Here is a 22,533-nt window from a genome sequence, read left to right on the forward strand (position 1 = left end):
ATTAGGCAAATTTCTGAAAAATGTGCAATAGTGAGATAAAGTGGATCAAACGGTGATTGTTTTGTACCATGTGTCTGACCAATTCCAGGCGCTGACTTCAATGTCCATTCCTTAACTGGGTTTCAGGCTCATAGATCAAATAATTCATTTTAGATAGAACCTGAATCTGGGGAGGAAGTGATCTTCTCATGGTTGGGTCATCCTCTGGCCTCTAAGGTTAATCTGGCCTTGAGGCCTGTATGTTTCGGGACTGATCTAGAGATGTCCCAGCAGGACACAATCACTGACACTAATTTTTCTAATGCTAACTTGAAGGAGAATGAATGATTATAAAAGTACTAACTAGAGTTTATAAATGAGTTAAAAACCAATAAAGGACTCAGATTGGGAAATGTCTACCAGCTTGTTTTTAGCTAAAAGGCCCAATAGTTAGACTGCCTGGATTATACAGCAACAAGTTATACTAGTTACTTACTACCTATGAGATCTCAGAAAAGCTACCTATCCATAATAAGCTTTAATCCTCTCATTTGTACAATAGGGAAAACAGCACCTTTCCCAAATTTTGTGATGAGGATTAAACAGGAAGGCACATAAATCTCTTAGCAAAGTAGCCAACAAATAATAGACAATGATTTATGACATCATTATACTTATTTCTCAGTGAAAGTTTATCCTTCCTCTACCTGTATCAATATAAAATCATCTTAAGCAAACTCCTAAAAATCCAAATCCATATATTTGGAGGAATCTCAGAAGGATAAAATGTTCTTAGTAACTGTTGGAAGTATAATACATTCTCGTGATTCAAAATTTAAAAAGCAAAAAAGCTAAAAGCCTATGTATTAATCATCTTTCTCAGCTAGGTAACCAGAGTTACTGGTTTCTTGAATATCCCACCAGAGAGAACTGATGCATCTACAAGCAGAAGCAAACAGACATGTTTTTCCTAATTGCTTTTCAAAGTGTTTTTGAATCTGAACTTTCCATCTATACTAATATGATGAATTATTATTTTCATAAGGAACTAGATGGTGCTATTTTGATACAAATATGTCTATTGTAATTTTTCTAAGATCATATCTAATACTTGTCTTAACATCTAGGCTATAGCACTGTGGGACATATTTTATGGCTCTAGTATTTGTGCCAAACATTACCTTGTTGTATATTGAATTTATATGGCAGTTGAATATGGTTAGGCCCAGATGATAAAGAATTTGCTGCGCTTAATTAAATTAAATTAAATGCAAATATATTTTCCTTATAAAGAATATTCTGCCCTTTGCAAGACATAGGAAGCCTGAAATTAGCTCTGGTATTCTCAGTGAGTTTCAGAAAGAGGTCGCTGAAATAAGGCAGTAAAATACTGTGGTGGGAGTGCAGTTCTGAAAGGAGTTTTTAGGAATATTCTTCCTTCTTTGTTCACTGTCGGTATTGACTATTGAGAGGTGATGGCAAACTCTATCAAGGGCAGCTTCCAAAAAAAAAAGTGTTAGGAATATGGGAAAGCCCACCTGTTCCTTTTAATACACCACCCACAGGGCCACGTTCACCCTGCAAGCACACTTTGCTATAGGAACGTGAAGTCTTGGCAACTGTAATGAATTATATGGGTGCCCCATGCAGAACCCCATCACTAGCCGGTGCACTCCTCCACTCCCGCACTGGGTTCTGTAAGTGCTGCGGCTAAGGCTTGCTGCCCCTGCTTCTGGAGAGGAGCTCTCGATCCAACCGGAGCCATATCCTAAAAGGTGATAGCCCCAGCCCCAGGGAGCAGTCCTCAGCCAATGATAGACTGAAATAGGTATTCTTACAGCCAGTCCCCATGCCTGAGGGTGGAATAACTCTGTGAACTTCCCAGATGCTAGTGCTCCCTGTGGAGTCTCGCTGAAGCTGGACTGCCACTGAGAACTCGTCCTTGTGTGGAAGTGAAGAGGAGCCACTGGAGAGCAGGGGGGCAATGTTAGGGACTTCACATAGAAGGGGATGGTTCTTCAACAATTACGGCAATGCTTTTCTGAGCAAAAGTGAAAGGAAGCTCCCTGTCCGTTCTGCTTCTACCTTAGCCTTCCTAAGTCTGACACAGTGAACCAGTTTTCAGGTTGATCTTCTTAGATCCCACCTCATGAGCAATGTTTGTTCTGCACTCAGAATTGCTAAAGTTGCTCCTTGTACCATTAGAATCTTTAAAAAAAATTTTTTTAAGTTTATTTATTTATTTTGGGAGAGACAGAGACAGCATGAGCAGGGGAGGGGTAGAGAGAGAGGGAGAGAATCCCAAGCAGGCAAGCAGGCTCAGCACTGACAGTGCAGAGCCTGATGCAGGACCCAAACTCACAAAACTGCGAGATGGTGACCTGAGCCTAAATCAAGAATCAGACTCTTAACCGACTGAGCCACCCAGGTGCCCCATACCATTAGAATCTCGATGATACGTCCTGCTCATACATGACTCAGGGTCAATGACAGAGCTAAAATACCAGGTTTTCTCCTTCATCTAAAATTCAACTACAGGAATTGAAAGAAGGGGCTACCAGCTGCATTAGGCAGGTAGGAACACCTGTTTTCTACCTTTTCTCTCTTCTTTTAGGGTCCTCACTTTCCTATTTACAGACTGGGTTTGCAAGTTTTAGTCTAGTGCTATTTTTATGCTTTTTTTTAAAGCAGTAACTTCCACAACAGTGGTAAGAAGGTAAAGGGAAATGGGGTTTAAGTGACTTGGTGAAGTTAGCATAATCTGGCGTAGCTTTAGGAACAGCCTATTTCCTGACTCTTCAAATGTGCAGTCAACTCTAGACCCTAAAAGAGGGTGGATCAATATTTTTGGCATTTACTAAAACCTTGGAAAACAGAAAAAAAAGGCCTTCAATATGACATAACAGAGTGATCTATCAGCTGAGAATGAATAGAGAGTCATATGATCACATGTTAAAGAAACTCAGCTCACCTTCTTAAGCCTTATAATTTTGAAGAGAAGAAAACTTGCTTATAATTGCATAGCTGTGTAGGGACATGCTAAGTTAGAGTGCAAATCTGTTGATAATGTAATTTCCTTCCCCGGGAGCACTGCAGACTAGATGTCCTGAAAACCTCTCCACACAGAAAATTCAGGAGTATCTTTAAAAATATAATTGCTGAGTTAATAGAAGAAAACCATTTGCGTGGCATGTGGGTGGCTCAGATGGTTAAATGTTAGACTCTTGGTTTTGGCTGAGGTCATGATCTCACAGTTCATGGGTTCAAGCCCCGTGTCGGGCTTTGTGCTGACAGTGGGGAGCCTGCTTGGGATTCTCTCTCTCCCTCTCGCTCTGCCCCTCCCCTACACTCTCTCTCTCTCTCTCTCTCTCTCAAAATAAATAAATAAATAAACAAACTTAAAAAGGAAAATCATTCGCATAACTGTAAACCAACAATGTATAGTTATAAAACAATTAGTTTAGTGGCCAGGTAGTGGTCTTAATTTTCAGTTCAATGGAATTATTGTTTTGTCTACTGGTGGGATCATTTCTTCCTTTGGACCTAAGACCTCCAAGCCAGCAGAACATAAAGTGTGGGAGATAGGAAGCAAAGCTCTTGCTATTGGGTCACTATGGGTAATAGTGAATGATGCCCCTCCCATTTCTACCCCCTGATTGCTGGAACCATGAATCCTGGTTATGAGAGAAACAGAAGCATATATTGGACATTGATTCAGAGCATTTATAGTCACCTGGAGAACCTTACCCCAGCCATGAAAGGGATTTTCACCTACTTGGTATTGTAACTGAGTCTTCAAAAGGCCCTTCTACCATTCTTTCAAGGCAGCTGCTGCAGGATGGTGGGGAACATGGTAAGTCTAGTGAATTCCATGAGGTTGGGCCTATTGCTATATTTCATTTACTGTGAAATGGGCGCCTTGATCAGAAGCAATGGTATGTGGAATACCATGTCAGTGGATAAGGCATTTCTTAAATTCAGGGCTGTCAGTTTTGGCAAAAATATTGTATGCAAGGAAGGTAAATCCATACCTATAACATCTATTCCAGTAAGAACAAAATACTGTCCCTTCTGTGATGGAAGTTGCCCACTATAATGAATCTGTCACCCGATAGTTAGCTGGCTGATCACCCCAAGAAATGTTAGTGTTGATTTCATACCATGTTCATTTCTGCTGCTGGCTGGTTGGGTACTCAGCAGTGACTGTAGTCATGTCTGCTTTGGTGAGTAGAAATCCATGTTGCTGAGCCCATGTGTAATGTTCATTCCTGCCACCATGGACAGTTTGCTAATGAACATATGGGCTCCCGTTGGGTGATGACTGGGGTGGCTGGTAAAAGAGGCTGACTGGTATCCATAGAACAGATTATCCTATTCAAGTAAGTGTTAAAGGTCATCTTCCAACATGGGACATAAATATCTTCCCCTTTTTGCCCATTCTTGGAGGTCTATTCACATACCTCTTTCCCAGACTTCCTTGTCACCAGTTTTCCAGTCCCGTTCCTTCCAAGTCTCTGACTGTTCAGCCAAACCATTGGCCACAGCCCATGAATGGTAAATAAACACACGTCTGGCCTTATAAGCACCTTATAAGCAAAATGACCAGCCAGGTACACTGCTTGAAGTTTTGCCCATTGAGAGGATTTTCTTTCACTACTATCCTTCAGGGATGTCCTAGAGAGGGGCTGTGGTGCTGTGGCTCTCCACTTACAGGTGATGCCTGCATATTGTAGAGAACTATCTGCAAAGCAGGCCTAAGTCTTTTCTTCCTCTGTCAGCTCTTTGTAGGGAACTCCCCTTGAGGCCATAGGTGAAGCCTGGGTGAGACAAGGTAGTATAGCTGCAGTAGGGATCATGGGTGTTTGGTTCACTTCATATAATTTATTTGTGCCTTCTGGAACTGTTTGGGCTTGATCTCATATACCCCACTCCCATTTGACAAGGGAGTGCTACTGTGCACACTCAACTTTATGAGTTGGTGAGTCAGATTATACTCAGTTCATGATGGGCTGTTCAGGTTGCATGGTAACTTGGTGGCCCATAGTTAAATGTTCAGTCTCTACTAAGGCCTAGTAGCAAGCCAAGAGCTGTTTCTTTTTTTTTTTAAAGTTTTTTTTCTCAACGTTTATTTTTATTTTGGGGACAGAGAGAGACAGAGCATGAACAGGGGAGGGGCAGAGAGAGAGGGAGACACAGAATCGGAAACAGGCTCCAGCCTCTGAGCCATCAGCCCAGAGCCTGACGCGGGGCTCGAACCCACGGACCGCGAGATCGTGACCTGGCTGAAGTCGGACGCTTAACCGACTGCGCCACCCAGGCGCCCCCAAGAGCTGTTTCTTAAAAGGAGAGTAGATCTCTCAAAGGATGGCGGGTCTTTTCTCTAAATTTCTAAGGATCTGTAATGAGATTCTCTCATAGGGGCCTGCCACAGACTCCATCCAGCACCCCTATCTACCATTGACACTGCTCTCTGGATCTGGGGGATCATATGGTCCAGTAGCAGAGCAACTTGCACAGCAGCCCAGATCTGTTGCCAAGCCTATTGTTGTTTTGGGCCTTGCTCAAAACTCACAACTTTTGGGTAACTTAGTAATGGGCCAAAGTAGCACAGCCAAATGAAGAATTTATTTCTTCCAAAATCCAAAGAGACCCACTAAACATTATACTCCCCGCCTCCTTCCCTTCCTCCTTCTCTCTCTCTTTTTGATTATAGGAAGAGCCAGATGCAACAACTTACCTTTCACCTTAGAAGGGATATCTGAATATGTTCTATAGCATTGGAATCCTAGAAATTTTACTGAGATATAGGACCCTTGAATTTTTATCAGATTTATTTTCTACCCTCTGACATGCAAATGTCTTACCAATAAGTCTAGAGTAGTTGCTACTCTTTGCTCACTAGGTCCAGTCAGCATAATATCATCAATGTAGTGGATCAGTGTGATACTCATGGAAGGGAAATGCAGTCAAGATTTCTGTCAACTAAATTATGACATAGGGCTGGAGACTTGGTTATACCTCTGAAGTAGGGTAGTGAAGGTATATTGTTGGTCTTGTCAGCTGAAAGCAAACTGCTTCTGGTAGTCTTTATTAACAGGAATTGGGAAAAAAAAGCATTTGTCATTTTAGCTGCATAACAAGGATGTGTTAATTTGCTCACGCAATGAAACCACACCTGGTACTGTGGCTGATATTGGAATCATTACCTTGTTAGGCTTACAAGTACTCACTGTCATTCTCCAAAATCCATCTTTTCTCTGTGTGGTCCAAAAAACTGAGTCAAAAGGAGATGTGATGGGAATCACCACTCCTGCATATTTCAAGTCTTTGATGGTGGCACTAATCTCTTCAATCCCTCTAGAAACATGGTATTGCTTTCAATTTACTATTTTCCTAGGTAAATCCAGTTTTAGTGGCTTTTACTTGGCTTTTACCACTAGAATTGCTCTTGGTTTATCGGTCAGGGAACCAATGTGGGAATTTTGCCAGTTGCTGAATATGTCAGTTCCAATCATGCATTCTAGAACTGGGGAAAAAAAAACAGCACATGAAGTGTTCAAGGACCCACTTGGCCTACTGTGAGATGGACTTGAGTTAAAACTCCACTGGTCACCTGACCTTCATAAACTCCTCTTCTGACAAATGAACCACAGTCATGTTTTGGGTCTCTTGGAATTAGTGTAGTTCAGAGCCAATATCCAATAGTCCCCAAAGGTCTTACTATTGCCTTTTTGCCAGTGTACAGTCACCCTGGTAAAAGACCATAGGTCTTGTTGGGAAAGATTGTAAGAAGGATTAACAGTATAAATTTGGGGCAGTGTACCAGGATCCTTCCTTTAGGGACCCGCCTCTTCATGGAAACTGTTTAGTCTGTCAATTAGTGGAAGTCCTGGTTGGACCTTAGGAAGCATAGGGCATCTGGCAGGGCTATATTGAGGCCCAGGTAATAGGGATAATCAGAGGGAGTAGCATATTTTGTATTTTCTGTCTTAAAATTCGCATCCCTTATCTTGTCTGCTCAACAGTAAAGAAAAGCAGAATAATTCCATGAGGTAAATGGCTATCCTCTGCTGACCCAAATAGCTGGGCATGGAGAAGAGGGAGGAATTTCATTAGACTATGGTCAAGTCATGCCAAATAGAATTAGGAAATGAAGCCAAGCTCATCCAAGCATTCTTTCAGGGTGAAAAGATAGTATGATGGCAGTAGGTATCTGCTTTTTGAATCCTTCTGTTCCAATACAGACTGGTATATTTACCTCTGTTTTTGCACAGTTGTCATTTTGAGGTCATTATTGTCTGTCCTTTTTTGGTTCTCATTACTTTTCCCTTTTTCCATTTCCTGTTCCCAATCCTTGTATCTCATTAGTATTAGTCTCTTGGGACTGCTGTAACAAGTTACCATTGCCTTGGTGGTTTAAAACAAAAGAAATTTATTCTCTTACTGTTCTGCAAGTCAGAGGCTAAATTGAGTTTAATTGACCTGAAATCAAGATGTTGACAGGGCCATGTTCTCTGTGGAGACTCTAGGGCAGAATCTGTCTCTTGCCTTTGTACCTTTTGCTGGCTGCTAGCATTCCTTGGCTTGTGGCCACATTACTCTAGTCTTCAAGGCTAGCATCTTTAAATCTCTCCCTCCTCCCTACCACATTGCTTTCTCTTCTCTGTGTGTTAAATCTGCTTCCCTCTTATAAGGATACATGTTATTGTATTGATTGTATATGAAGTTCACCTGGGTAATTCAGGATCAACGCCTCAGTATCCTTAATCACATCGGCAAGGATGCTTTTTCATCTAAGTCAATATTTACAGGTTCCAGACGTTAGGAAGTGAGTATCCTTTTGGGGGGAAGGGCATTTTTTCATTCTACTATAACATGTCTTCCTCTTTCTTGACTCTCTCTGTCTCTGTCTCTCCCACCACCTTATTCTCTCTTTCATTTAGAACACATCCTCTAATAGTTTCAGAGAATGAATACATATAAAATTATTTGAGATCCTATAATTTTGATTCTGCCCTCATATTTGATTATGACTTTGTATATAGAATGTTGGGATGGAAAACATTGTTATTCAGAAAACTTGAGTGTGGCCACACATGTCTCTTCCTTGCTGCTCCTCATCAATTCAATTCCAGAAGTTTTTGAACATTTGAGGTATTTGTAAATGTTCTGCATCCTAAATATTCTGCAACTGTCTGAATTTTGGGGGAAGTAAGTCCTTTAACTTCTGCTTGCATTCGTTCAAAGCCTGTGGAAAAATTTTAATCGGGGCATTCAATGAATAGAGCACAAAAACTTAGCTTTGGAATTGTTTAGTCAATTGCAACTAATTAAAATAAAACTTGAAAATAGGAAGGCAGTCAGTGATATTTGTTCTACAAAAGCAAGTGAGGTATTGAACAAAATAAATGATGAGAGTTCAAATGCTGTTTTTAGGTGTTAAAATCTATAATTTTGATTTGTGTTATGTTGATTTAAGGAAAGAATCTTTTGATGGAGTCCCTAATTTTAATTGGGTAATTTATTTTCTGTACTGGAAATGGGATAGAGAGAGAAGAGTTTCCATTTTCCAGCATTTAAATTTCAGTTAGTCATGGAGAGAACTTAATTGATGAATTTTATCTTGTAAAAATATTTGTTGGGGCGCCTGGGTCGCTCAGTTGGTTAAGCATCTGACTCTTGGTTTCGGCTCAGGTCTTGACCTCATGGTTTGTGAGTTCAAGTCCCCCATCAGGCTGTATGCTGATAGTGCCTGGGATTCTGTCTCCCTCACACACTCTCTGCCCCTTCTCTGCTTGTTCTTTCTCTCTCTCTAAAAAAAAAATTGTCAAGTGAGTACTCTGAATGAAAGAAAATATATGGGCTGAGATGATAATATGATGCAATAGGAAAAAATTGCAATGGCTTTGAAGTTACCAGATATTTCATCATTTGTAGGGAAAGTAGTTTTTCAATTAAAAATATGGCCTATAGAGAAAAGCCAACAAAAGATGTCAACATTTTTGCATTTATTAACTATTAATTTAGAAGATTAAAGTCAACATGAAAATAATTAGAATCACATGATTATAATAAAAAGAGACATTTTTTTTTGAAAAATACAAATGGCATATTATTAGAGACAAAGGTGGCTAAGAAAATGGTTAATTTTAAGTGAATAAGTACCAAAAATAATCATTCTGTGTATTATTCAATGCTCAGAAAATCATACAAAGAATTTTTTTTGCTGTAATGTAACAAACATATGTTATTTTTCTTAGAAGCAACTTTATTTTTGAAACTAGCTTTTGAAAAGAACTGTTTAATACTGTCAAGAAATAAGCCAATTTGACAGTCAAGAAATTTTTGAAAATTACCTAGCTTTATTTTATTTTTTTTTAAGATTTTTTTTATTTTTAAGTAATCTCTACATCCAGTGTGAGTCTCAAACTTACAACCCGGAGATCAAGAGTCATGTTCCACTGACTAAGCCAGCCAGGTGCCCCTAAAATTATCTAATTTTAAGTTGTCCTAGTTAGGATGATAGATTATATGGTCACTTTATTTACACTATATGTGACCTTTTTTTTCTTTAGATGTTTGTAGAACTTTTTATTTGTTTTCCTGTGTTCTGAATTGCCTCAGTGATGTATGTTTGTGAGACTCTTGGGTCTCTTTCAATCTGGAAATATATCCTTTATTTGGGAGCAATATTTTTCAAATGGATTAGGTTAAAGATTCCATCCCTTCAATTTTCATGTTTTCTCTCTTTTTGTATTTTCTATTTTTTAATCTTAGAGCTTATGGGATGCTCTTCTAGTTTTCTTACCTTTTTCTTATTATTTTAATTTCTTTTTGTTTTCTTTTCAGGAAGATTTCCTTTACTTTTATCTTCCAACTCTTCCATTGAGTGTCTCATTTTCAATATAATTTAAAAGAAATTTCCAAAATTCCTTTTTCTGTTATCTGAATGTCCATTTTATTTTCATAGCATCTATTTTTTCGTGGACTCAAAAATATTTTCTCTCTGGAAATATTAATCATGGTTTTATTGATTCGTTCATTTTTAAATTTAAAGTTTTCTTCTCCTTTTATAGTGTTGGCTTATTCCAAGATGATTTGTGTGTAGCTCTGTCTCTTGATTGATTAATCATAATTAAGAGCTGGGGACTTCAAAGCTGATTGGAAGACCTCAGTGCATGTGTGAGGCTTTGAACATCACTGTAGAGTGAACAGTATCTCTAGGTTTTTGCCTCATGGGTGTGTTGGAGACTCAGGGGAAGTCTGTTACAGTATTCTACTGGAGAGTAAAGGTCTGACTGCATTCTGGGAGCTAGACCATTCAGCATTAAGTCACTAAACTGTTCTCTTCTTGGTATACCTCCCATAAAGACCCACATTTATTGGCCCATACCATCTTTGTTTACCTCTCCAGGAAAACAAAAAACAAAAACCACACCCTCCAAACTTCTGGGGCAGGAATAATTGTTCCAAAGAATGGTCTGGGAAAGGTAAGAACTGGGAATCTGGACTAGAAGAAATCAAACTGATCCTGAAACTCCCTTTCATGCACAGTTCTAGAGCTACTAGTATTGCCTGTTCCAGAATCTTTTAGGATTCTGTAGTAGCATGGACTTAGTTTTTCTGACAGCTAATTTTGTATTCATCTTTCTTGGGTCTTCTAAGTCATTTATACTTGTTCTGCTTTCTGGCATTCAAAATTCGATCACTGTTGACTCCCCTGCTGCTGTCTCCATCTTTGTGGATTAAAAAGTTTTTTTTTTCCCTGTGTGTGGCAAGAGTGAATAAAACTATGTGAATGTGTTCTATCTGCCACCATAGCTTTTATAGATGTTCTATGACATTTTTTTCAAATCTGTCTACTATTTTTGTAGTGATTTCATTATGGTTCCTATTCCTTTTTATTTTCTTCATTTAAAAAATACTGATTTTGTAATTTTTTTTACGTTGTTGAGTCCTCCACTTGCTGGAGTGAGACTTGCTCTGTCAAGGTGAAACTATTTCTTTGTAGTCTGTAATTTTTTGACTGTGAGATTTTCTCATCATCCAACACACCCCCTCCCACCTCCACTCCAGTGGGAGTTGTCTCTTTTATTCCTGGAAGAAATGTTGCTGTAGTTTTGCATTTCCATCTGTATCTCACCTGCTCCAGACTAGTTATTATGTTAATTCCTTAGCTTGAAGCTTCTTGCATCTCATAAATCATGTAAATTCTGATTCCCCGGGTGCATGTTTTGGAGGTCTCATTTTTTTGTGGTGGTCTTCTTTTTATTATTTCCATTCAGAGATCTTCCTGAACTGTTCCAGTTACTACCTTGTAAGAACTCAGTACCTTGTGTTTTAGGTTGACTTTCCCATAAGCGCACTCTGAGATGAGGATTCGTGTGAAAGTAATTATTGGTGAGTGATCCCAGGAAAAATAGGGGTTTAGAGAAATGGGACTCAAAAAGCAATTTGGCCAAACAAGGGTATGGTATCAAGCAAAATCTCACCTAGGAAGCTTTGGCTTAGGTCTGAAGTAAAGATTTGAAGGTCACACCTTAGAGCCCTCCTTACCAGAGTGAAGGGAGCCATGGTAGTTATATACCATCATTAGTTAAAGTCTTCTCCAGGAGAGATGGAAACTCCCAGGAGGCTCTTGCTTTTCCTGAGCTCTCAAGGGGTTCTAGCAGTCTGAGGCCAGCTCCCTGATAAAGAAATGAAGGAGATGCTAACTGAAAAGTATACAGGGTGGTTGAGTGCACAAGTTGGTAAAGAATCTAAAGGAACATGGGTGGAGCATTGCTGCTGCAATGTCCATGCCTGGGGCTACACAATAGCCTCAGCTTATATCTGAATCTATTCCGCAGTCTTACCTCACTAACACTGCACCACCGTGGTAGGAGGAGAGTTTATGCTCTATCTTTAGTTCCTCTTCATTTTCTGAGAATTGGACATTTCCTTTCATTTTTATATTAAACCATTAGAAGAAGGGTTGTGATTTCTCGAAATTTTATGTTTGAAGTGGAAAGGCGTGTCCATTTTAGTGCATTCTATCTGAAGTCTAATATGTGTGCCTCATTTAAATAGAAAAAATGATCACATTTCACTTTGGGTAAAGCCAACCACATGGCTGAAAAGACATAATTTGGATTCTCTTAGAAATTATATGCCGAAAGTCCTAGAAAGAATTATGGAATATGGTGATTTGGCCTTTATGTAATATGTTTATTTTCTACAGTTTAGGATACTTCAAGACTGATTTGAAATTTGGTGCTAGTCTTGTGAAATTGTGAACTGGGATTTTTTTGCAGAAAGTGTCTCTTGGAACTTTATATTTCATTTTATTAGTAATATTTTGAGGATGTTTTACCAAATATAGTTTATTGTAAAGAGTATGGTAAAACTTGGTAAGAGTAAGAAGACCATATCTTAGATGAAGCAGGTTTATGTTCCCCCCTATTATCTGTTCCTTTACTTCCTAAAATGTCATAGCAATAGGAGAGACAGGGGTTGTTAGATAAGTCAAATAATGCACAAATGAAATCCAGTCTTATCATTGCAGCATGATTGTACTCTTACAGGGTTTGATCTGATTTGTTAGGATGTGCAGGAAGAAATGCTTTGTGTTCATGTGCATGTGTGTGTGCGCGTGTGCTTTAAACAGATTTGAATGAATCATGGTCCCTGGTAAATTCATCTCTGGAGGCTTAGGGCTTAAACCAAGGATGGTTTTCTTTTTAGAAGCCTCTCTCAATAGAATAACAAAATGAAAAATGAAAGAAATAAAATGAATGCAAAAGCATGTAACGTACATAAACTCTTGAGTCAGACCTGTTTCTTTCTCTGCTGTTCTAGTTCTGTCACCTTCCTCAAATCCTATTACTCTCTATAAGCTGCGGGTTCCTCATCTATACAGTGTGTATGATAATCATACCCACTTTTTGGAGTGTGGTTAGGACCAAATGATATAATTGTGCCTACCACAATGCCCAACCCCTAACTAGAGATTAAAGAATGGTAGTGACTATGAGTATTATTGCACCATTGGTATCTAAAAATAAGGTCCTACAGAGTACATATTTCTGTTGGACAGCTACTTTAAAATCATTAATATTACACACATGTGGTATTATAATAGTAAATTTGAATAATGTATCCATCTTTCCTTCATCCTTCTCTTTGTTCCTTCCTCTCTCTCCACCATCCCTCCCTCCCTCTTCTCTTCCTCCCTCCCTTCCTTCCTCCCTTCCTTTTCTAGAATTGTGTATTAGATTTAGATTCAGGGTAGTATTAAAATACTGCCCTCCCCATCTTAATCGTATGTATTATTAAATCAGGAAATATAATCTTTCTAAAATCCCAATGAAACTACATAGAAATTCACAGAAGCCTCTCTTTGTTAAACATCAGTTTCAGCTTGCCTTCTTTGAGAAAACACTGCACCTGCATCTTAAAACAAAACTACTTCCTCTCTTTCAAGAATAGCAAAGGCAAATAATTTCCTAATTCCAGACACAATGGCGCTCTATGAATTTAGCCTATTAATTCACTATTGGCCTTAGCTAAATCACATACTTAGATTGTCATTATAAAATGAATCATAGATTTAAAGCAAACAAGCCAACAACATACAAGCAAGTACAACCAGAGGATTTGTATTACCAAATAAAATGGATGATTTTCTGAGATGAACTGGGCTAACAACATGTTCATGTCTCAGATCATGGATAAATGCTGCATAGGTTGGATTAATAATCCTAGTTGATTTTATTATGTAAAGGTTAGCAATAGACAGGCGAGTGCTGGCCTGTCAATTTACTACATGTTTAAAACAATTTTTTTTTATGTTTTTATTTATTTTTGAGGCAGAGAGAGACAGAGCGTGAGCAGGGGAGGGGCAGAGAGAGAGGGAGACACTGAATCCAAAGCAGGCTCCAGGCTCTGAGCTGTCAGTACAGAGCCTGACACGGGGCTCAAACCCACGGACTGTGAGATCATGATCTGAGCTGAAGTCGGACGCTTAACCGACTGAGCCACCCAGGCGCCCCAATTTACTACATGTTTTAAAATCATGTTCTTAAAGAATACTTGAAAGCCAGATAGTCACTGGACATTTTTCCTTGCAAATGGATATTTTTTGATGATTTTATTATGAAAAATAGATACTAGAGACATCTTGCCAAGACTAAAATTTGTCTTGTGATACTATTTTCCTAAATAAGTCATGGTATTAATATTTATCTTTCCTAAATCCCTCAGAAAGTGACTCTTTGTAAGAAATAATATAAAACTAATAAAGAAGGTCAGACTACTCTTTGGATCAGTATTGACCAAGAATTGGACATTATCTTATACTACTTGAAAGAGCCATGCCAGTGATATCTGCAGGGTTCAAACACTTCTGCATTATTATTGGAAAAATACCCAAACCCTCAGTTTATTAGAAATCATTAATTTGGGCACTTGTTGAGTAGGGGATCTTTCCCAGCTCTACTTCTTGCATAATGTGGAGACATTGATCTCAGGGGCTTTCGTGAGACTTAAATAAAATGATATATTTGGAGTTCCTACACACTGCTTGCAATTGAATAGGTACACAATAGGGGGATCCCCTTTCCTTTGACACTGAGTCTAAGACCAAGGCAATGTTGGCAATTTCAACAAAATAACATGTGATTATGCATAATACAAGATAGACATTGCCTAAGTATCTAATACCTGGTGCAGACAGTAAAAGCAAGGGAATCCTGATAGGGCAGAGATCACTGGCAATGCTAGAGTCAATGTATAATGAGACATGACCTGGCATTTTGGTGAAGCCAATATGGATGGAAGGGTATTTACTATAGCTTTAATGTTCAGTATATGTTACAGGGTTTTCCATCTTTGAAAAATGGTAATTTGTAAATAATGAATATACCAAATATTGTGGAACCAGAATACTTGGCATTTTAGTGTACTTTGGGTGCATTGTGTTGCTAACTTGGCCAAATGACATAGTTTATTTGTCATATCCATAGGCATATTCTAAATTCCTTTCTTAGAAATTTCTGGTTAAGACTGATTTATCTTTAGGGTGTATCGAATTTAGCAGATTGAATATGACATAGTAAATGTGAATTGGTAGCTTTACTAAAGATGATCTCTAGTTTTTAGACAAGCTAGTCCTGAATCTTTTACAAATCGATGCTGCACTTTTGATAAGATTTTAAGTGAACACAGTTTATCAAATTATAGTAAAATGTTTCACTATAAGTACTATTAGAAGGCTTTGGCAGAAAAACCACATTCTCAGGTATACACTTGTTTTTTTTTTTTTCCTTCAGTGTAAATTACCTACTTCATCTCCTGTAGCCGCATTTGAAGCTTTTCATGAGTAGAAGTTAGTGATATAAGACAAAATCCAGGTGGGAATCATGAGAAGGGCATAGTCAAACTTTGAATTAGCCTGGAGAGTTATTTGATCTGTACATTTCATTAGAAATGTACTGAATTTAGGAAGCATTGTGGCAGAGCAGAAAAGGCATTAATTCAGGAGTTGAGGAGAGATGGATCCAAACACTGGTCCACCAGTGAGGACTATTAATCTTGTGCAAATTACTGAAATCCTTAAGCCTTAGATTTATCATCAGTAAAAAAACCAAAGATGTAATAGCAACAACAGAAAACTAATTAAACTCATTTCCTACGGTTTTTATAAAGATACATTCATTTTTCTTGCGGGTGGTTTTTGAAGACCTCCTACGTTCAGGCACTATGCTGAGCACTAGCCACATGATAGAAGAAAATCAGGCGAGATTTGTGCTCTCATAGAGCTTGAGAGACAGACACACTATCAGATACACACACGAAACACATAGAAACATTGTGGGGAGAGGTTCTACAAGGGAGAAAATTATGGTTCTGTGGCTAGGTTAACTTGTTAAGTTTGGTAATGCTTCATTGAGGAGATGGCTTTCAAGTTTCTATTTACAGGCTGAGTAGAGAGTGAAACATGAAGAGAGGTTCCCGCAGAGGGGCCAGTATTGTGCAACAGACAGAGGGAGATATGACTGAAAGAAGGCCTGTGAGGATACAGCGGAAAGAGTGAGAGCAACCTGTTGTCCACTGAGACTTAAAACACAAAAATGGCTTTGAGTGCCGTATTAAGGATTTGGGTCTCTCTTCAAACAGTAGATAGTCACTGAAGGGTCTTAAGCTGTGGGATGACAAAATTAGATTTCATGACTACAGGGTGCAAGAACCGCTCATAAAAGGGCAAGAAAACAGCAAGGAGGCTGTTATGTATTGCAGGTGAGTGAGTGATTGCTTTGACTAGGGTGTTGTGTGGTTGTGGAGAGAAATGAAATAATTTGAGAGATACTTATGCTGGATTGAGTGTAGGAGTGGCTGACAGGAAGGCATCAAGACTGACTCCTCTGCTACTGAGTTGTCTGAATGATTGGATGGTGCTCTCTTTTGAGAAAGAAAACCCCTGCGGGGGAGGGAGCATAACTCATTTTTTGATATATTACATTTGAAATATTTTTGAGATGTCCAAACACAGATACCAAGAAGAATTTGGATTTTAGAGAGGGTAAATCTTGCCATTTTATTATTTCTTCTTCTATTGTATTTTCAGCTCGCTTTCTTTTGGCTCTTTCCTTATCAGCCTTTTAAACATTCCCAAGACTGTCTTCCTTTTCAAACAAAAAAACTCTGAAAAAACTTCTTCCACATCATATTTCTCTAGCCATTGCCCAACCTCACTGACAGATTTCCAGAAGTCCTTGTATTCACTGTTTCCGTTGTCCTATCTTAGTCATGCTTACACTTACCAGTGTTTTCTGATCTCACCTCTAACCAACAACTTTGCCAAATGGCACAGTTCTCATCTCATTTGACATGAAATCCAAATTTGTAAGACTGTTTATGTAACTTGATGTGTTAAAGGCATTTCAAACTCAATTCATCTAAATCCAAACTCTTGATCTTTTGCCTCCAAACTTAAAGGGTCTTCAGCGAACGGCTGACAGTTCACTCAGTTGCACAAGCTAGAAAACTGGGACTTACTCTTGATATTTTTCATTCATTTTATCACCCTCATCCTGTATCCAGTGATTGTAGGTTTGTCACTTCTGCTTCCTAAAATGTGTTTACTCTTCATTTTTATTGCCATCACTTTAGTCCAAGGTTCTCAGTTTTGTCACTGTTGGCATTTAAGGACCGGGTAATTCTTGGTTGAGATGTGCCATCCTAGCATTTTAGGGCACTGAACAGTATCCACTACATGCTAGTAGTACCACTGTCCCTACTTGTGACAACCAAAATGTCTCCAGATATTGCCAAGTGTGCTCATGGAGGTGGGAGGTATAAAATTGCAGTCAGTTGAGAACCGTGCTTCTGTCAAAGTCACCATCATTTCTCCCTTGAACTTTTTTAGGATAACTAATATCCTAGCCTCCATATCTGATTCCTTTGAATCCTTTTTTCATCTATGGCTACAGTGATTGCACACACACACACACACACACACACACACACACACACACCTATTTATGTCATTCTGCTGGTCCCAAAAGTGTCTTTGTGTTGCTCTCAGGACAAAAGCAAAAATCCTAATATGACCTGTAAGACATGAGTGAATCTGCCTCTACCCACCTATCAACCTCATATCTCCTTCTATCCTCATCCTGTGTCCACTCCGACAACAATGACCATCTTTCAGTTTACTGTCTCTACCTCAGATTATTTGCCCATGCTGTTCCCTTGTTTGAAATATCCTTTGTTCCCCTTTCTCTATCTTCTCATTCCCAATTTGACTTTGCTAGTAGTGTTTATTTGTCCTCTATATTTCAGCACATGTGCTTTTTCCCCCCAGAGGAGCTTTTCAAAAATGTCTCTGTTAAGTGCTGTTAACACCCAGAGGTCTTATTCACACCATGTATGTATGACCCAATTGTGTGATTGAGTGTTTAATGTCTTTATTTACCTTTGTGAGAATCGGAATCAGTTTTTTTTTTTTTTGGTTCTGCAGTTTGTCCCTGGTGCTTAGTAGGGCGTTTTACTCAGAGTCACCACTCAATAAATGGTGGTTGAATGAATGAATTAGTAAATAATCAAATATGAATGTGAGGTATATAGTTGTTAGATCAAATTGCTTTGATAGGGATATTTTATTCTTGTGATTGAATTTAGAAAATTGGAGGCACTATGCTAGTTTCTGATCTACTCAAAGTAAATTTCTGTCTACTTTATGCTGTGAAAAATAAAATCTCCTTGAATATGCTTTGGGTTTTTAAGTTTAGGTGTGCTATATAATATTTCATCCTCCTTTTTTTTTTCTTTTGTCCGTCAGCCTGTAGGGGAAACTCTAGCCTGGCTGTGGAGGGATATATAAACTTGGCTCATGAAATAAAAAGTTGGTACAGTGAACTATGAAATAGTTGCAGAGGCTTGCCCACAAATATCTGCAAATTCCATGTATTGCTATTCATATACTGCAATATAATTACCTCCCCTCTGGGAGTTGGCTGAGAAGAATTTAGTGTTTAGTGAGAAGTTGGCTCGATAAGTCATATTTTCCAAATCGGAAAATAAAACTTTAAGAGGAAGAGACTTGGACAACTATTCCATGAGTTTGTAGACATTAGGACTTGGCTTGAAGCTACTTTTAATTACATAAGCCTATTGGGAGTATGGTTAGTGAAAAGGGATGGGATATGGAACTTGAATAATTTTATGTATTACAGTGTTTCCAGTTATTAATATAGTGATCAACACCTACCTATCTACTAAACTATTTAGGCAGAGTCTAAACATGTTATTTTCCCTCTTCCATGAAAATAGAAAGAAAGCCATAGATAAAGAGAAAGCAGATGTTTAATTTTTGTAACAAACAGCAATAATCTGGGGCTGGTTATCTTCATGACTATTCATCTTAAGGAAACATATTTTCCAGTAAAGCTGTCAATGCTCTTGGAATTGTTTTGGGAACTGTAAATGGTATTTTTTCATAACCCTATAATGTCTGGTTGCTACAGGCTTCTGTCTTCACTCACAATCTGGGTGGCATTAGACTAATCATCACATCCATACAGACACACAGTTGAGTGTAGAAGCAATGTTTTTAATTTTATTTTTCTGTAGTATAGGAAGCAGAATCCTCTTTTTAAATGTTTATTTATTTATTTATTTGAGAGGAAGGGATGGTAGAGAGAGAGGAAGACAAAAGATCCGAAGTGGGCTCTGAGCTGACAGCAGAGAGCCCAACATGGGGCTCAAACTCATGAACTGTGAGATCACGACCTGAGCTGAAGTCCGATGCTTAACCGGACTCGGCAGGCTCCGCAGAAACAGAATACTTTGAAATGATGCCTCAATAAGTAAATGCTCATGAGTGGTAATATTCCTTTATTTGTTTCCATTGTAAAAATAATGTCACAACATTAAAGAAAGGTTGCCTTGCAAATAGTACCTATGGTCTCACTATTCTAATAAAACGATTTCCTGTTTATAGTTTAAAATCCGCTCCATATTTACATATGTAACTACACACTATTTTATAATGGTTACCTTCTATTTCATGGAATCATTGTGTAATAATTTAATTAACTCAGGTTATCTTGAATTTGTATGTTTATATCTTTTGAGAAGTTTTCATCTATTATCTCTTCAAATATTTTTCTGCATCAAACACTTTCTTTCTGGGACTCTGATGACATGAATGTTAGCTTTTTTTAGTATTGCGCCACAGACCCTTGAGATACTGTTCATTAATTTTTATTTTAATTCTCTTTTGTTTAGATAATTTTTTTTGCTCCATCTTCAAATTTACTGATTTTTTCTTTTACTGGTGAATTCAGTCAGATAACATACAAACATGTAAAATAATACATTTATTATTAATTTAAAACATTAAAAGATCAGGGAAATGTAATGATGATTTTTTACTGAAATAACCATTTAGAATAAAGTGGTGTACCTCCCCTATAAGAAAAATGCCAATGAAACAATTATCAGTTAGGATTATCTTGTTAGGAAAAAATATTAAAAATAATACTCAAAATAATAATTCCCAAATCCCCAAGGCTTTGGAAAATAGAGATTCTCGTTTACAAATGGTGGGAGTATACACAGGGACACATTTTCCAAAGGACTAGTTTGGGAATAAGTATGAGAAATATTTTATTCAAGTTTTTTTTACCAGTTCTTCTTTTTTTTTTAATATCAAACTTACTGTCAAATTGGTTTCCATACAACACCCAGTGCTCATCCCAAAAGGTGCCCTCCTCAATACCCATCACCCACCCTCCCCTCCCTCCCACCCCCCCATCTACCCTCAGTTTGTTCTCAGCAAATTTACTGGTTTATTGTCTGTCATTGTCATTCTCTGTTGAGTTTTTATTTTAGTTGTTGTATATTTCATTTCATTTTATTTATTATTTTTAAGTATTTATTTTGAGAGAGAACATGCAAGCAGGAGGAGGGGCAGAAAAAGAGGGAGAGGGAGAATCCCAAGCAGCACTGACAGCCCAATGGGGGTGGAGGTTTGGGGGGCTTAATCTCATGAATCAGGAAATCTGAGCTTAAATCAAGAGTCAGCTACTCAACCGACTGAGCCACCCAGGCACCCCACTTGTATATTTTAGTTCTAAACTTTCTGTTTTTTTAATAGCTTACCTTTAATAATTTTGTAAACTAAAGTGTAATAAATGAATTATACACTCAAACGTATTCAAATTCTGCTCTGTTTTGTCCATAAAATTTATGGATTTAAGTATTGGCTCTAATAAATCATTGTTGGATGTAGAAGTTAATTTTGTATCTAATACAAAAGATTTTTCTTATAATGTGATATACTGGAAATGTAAGTAAGATTCCTGAAAGTTAGCACTGAGAAATGATCAGAGGAGGTACTGGGATTTTATTTTTTAGTAGCCCCTAGAGAGGTCTCTTTAGGCTCCCTTGGCAATGAAAACAAAATGAGGACAAAATAAAAGATGAAAATTTGCCAAAATTTTATGGACAGCAGTAGATGGACTGTATCTTCTAAAACATGATGGTTATGACTTGTTAAGCTTTATCCCTGAGAGAATTTTTTAAATAATAGACTTTAAGTTTAAATACCACATTGGGGAGAATATTTTTGGAAAAGTAATCTTTCTTATCATTCACTTAAGGCACATTACAATGTTCATAATGAAAAAGGGTAGTGCTAATTCTATGTCTATTAAAACTGCTAAGTTGATTTTTGACAATAAAGCCAACACAATAATGTGCAATAGTATGTGCCAGACACTATTCTAAGGACTCCATCTCTTTATGTGTATTAACTAGATAGAGGATTAAATTAGATAATTAAACATGTTAATTGAATGAAGCAGATCCTCTCATCATCCCCATTTAAAAATCAGGACATTGAGGTACAGAGAACTTATTCGGTTGCCTCAGTCATCTAATGGCAACTGGAGAAGCCAGGATTCAATTCGGTTATTTTGATTCTAGATCCTTCTTTCCTTCTCTTCCTTTTACCAATATTATTGAAGATATATGCCACCCACAGGAACACCTAGATTGAAAAAAACCCAATGCCTTTCTAAAAGTCTATGTGGGAAGCAGACACACAGACAGAATACGGTGTAATCATTATTACAGTGCAAGAATAGAAATAGTGAAAGTTGTAGAAATATGTGCTGTGGGGGGAATGACAAGAAAGTGCAAAATGGACTTGAGGAAGTTGGATCAAGCTTGGCAAAGGAGGCAACAAATAGCTGTGTCTCAAATGTTGCAAGGGTTAAGTACATTTTCACCAAACCACAGATGCTTGGTGTACAGTATGTTTAGAGAATCTGCCAGTAATTCTTCATAAAAGCAGAGCAATTGTGTCTGCACATATGTGCACCATGACTGTTGTACTGGTCCAGGTTCACTTGCAGAAAACAGAAACCACCTGAGCTACTTTAAATAGAAAGACTTAACACACAGAAATGGGTGGTTTTAGAATCATTAGAAGAGCTGGAGTGCAGTCCTGGGCCAAGCTTCGAGAAATGAATATCACAAAGACATCGTAGAACTGGCCTGCCGAAGGAATGACGTCCTTTGCGGCGACCTGTAAGTGGGGGACATTTCCTTCAGCTTGGGAATCAGGAAGCTGCCACCTGCCTCTTGGTGCGTTGGCAGCAATCCTTGGATCAGAAAGTCACCACCACAACCTCTGGTTCTAAAATCACACCACCTTTCATCCATGCCCACAGAGTGGATTCGTACTCTCTTAGCCATGCAGCAAGGGACCAGTCACTGCACCTTCTCCTACAGTAGTTGTAGAAATCCAAATGCCTCCACCACCAGGCTGGCCAGCAGGAATACCTGAAGTGGTGAAGAGTGGCCTCTATCTCACTGCTCCTCAAGTCTGAATCACATTTGGATCTGAATCATATTTGGAAATTTAGCTGCAGGGGAGTCTGAGTATCACCATTTTTGTCCTGGTTTTGCATTATAGGAAGTTACACCGAAAAGGGTTAAACAGTTATTGAGGGAATTACTCTGCAGTATCTACCTCATGGCAGTTTCTATCCAGGTAGCAGAAAGATA

The 22,533-nt window shown here is 38.2% G+C and overlaps 1 pseudogene; it reads right to left on the reverse strand.

The window, feature by feature from the left end:
- Positions 1-1,526: 1,526 nt before the first annotated feature.
- Positions 1,527-22,221, reverse strand: LOC125164792 (uncharacterized; annotated as a pseudogene).
- Between the last annotated feature and the right edge of the window lie 312 nt (positions 22,222-22,533).

This window comes from Prionailurus viverrinus, chromosome A1, assembly GCF_022837055.1.
Source record: "Prionailurus viverrinus isolate Anna chromosome A1, UM_Priviv_1.0, whole genome shotgun sequence".
Lineage (NCBI taxonomy): Eukaryota > Metazoa > Chordata > Mammalia > Carnivora > Felidae > Prionailurus > Prionailurus viverrinus.